The sequence below is a fragment of the Penaeus monodon genome, chromosome 19 (genome assembly GCF_015228065.2).
Source record: "Penaeus monodon isolate SGIC_2016 chromosome 19, NSTDA_Pmon_1, whole genome shotgun sequence".
Taxonomy (NCBI): Eukaryota; Metazoa; Arthropoda; class Malacostraca; order Decapoda; family Penaeidae; genus Penaeus; species Penaeus monodon.
The window spans coordinates 15568576-15569741 of record NC_051404.1 but is presented as its reverse complement, the minus strand read 5'-3'; positions in this window follow the sequence as shown (position 1 = coordinate 15569741).

Below are 1166 nucleotides of genomic sequence, written 5' to 3'. Positions count from 1 at the left end.
GCATACGTGTACGGATTTTATGTCTTTCTAATCAGATTTCTTTTATCCATTTTTCTGCCTGTTACTCTTTTCGCATTCACTTTGTAAATGAGAATACCGGCTATGGTCCACCGGTGAAAACTACTGGTCTTGTGGAAGGAAGCATTTTGTCGCGTCGATAACTGAATAACTCCCTCGCGTGTAACTGGCTTTTATGACCAGTTGTAGAAATTCTCACGAGGGTTAATGGTATGTAGTATGCTCATGTTGGTGTTATCAGTCTCATACAGTCTACTGAGGTTGAAATTAACTATGTAGTTTTTCAATCTTCATTAAAGATGTATTGAGAGTGCCATCCAACCCACTAAGGCTGGAATAAATTATGCAGTTTTTGAATGTTCATTATAAATGTATAGTGTGGCATACAACCCACTGAGGTTAAATTAAAGTATACATTTTTGGAATGTTCATTATAGATATATAAAATGTGCCATGCAACCGATTAGGATTAGATTAGGAAAGATTAAAAGCATCTCATCAGCTTGTTACTGTATACGAAAAATTAACACATACCAGATTAGAAAAAAGAGAAAGAAACTAAACTAGCCACTATCATAAATAAAAACATAAAAGTAAGATCAAGTCTGACTTCATTAAACTGGGAACGCGTTTCGCCTGTCTTATCTTCACCAAAACGATAGTAGATATTTGATTGCAAGTTCATTGTTCTCTTTGTATTTTGTTATTTTTATGTTAAGAGGTGAACAATGGGTACTCGCAGGACTTATTGATTTTAATGATTTTTTTTTATTTAATAAAAAAATGTCATTAATGTAAAACTAAATGATTATACTAATGATATATTACATAACAAGCGAATCGCGCCAGTTGCATCTCATTCATACTTTTTATTTATGCGCAACATATAAACATTTAATTATCATATTTGGCGTGTTTTTTCTCCAAATCTTAATAACAAAAACTATGGTATGCCTTGTCTTCGTCTTGGTCATTTTATTTTCCGATAATTTCTTTATTGAAAACAACCAGAATAATAGAATAATATTATTTCTAAAACGCTAACGGCAAAAAATAGCAATTCTTTGATAAATTTGTCTCTCCGCCATTTCGGGCGTTGTGACTTCTGGCAAAATTCACTATATCCAGCATATAAATAGTCTTATCCT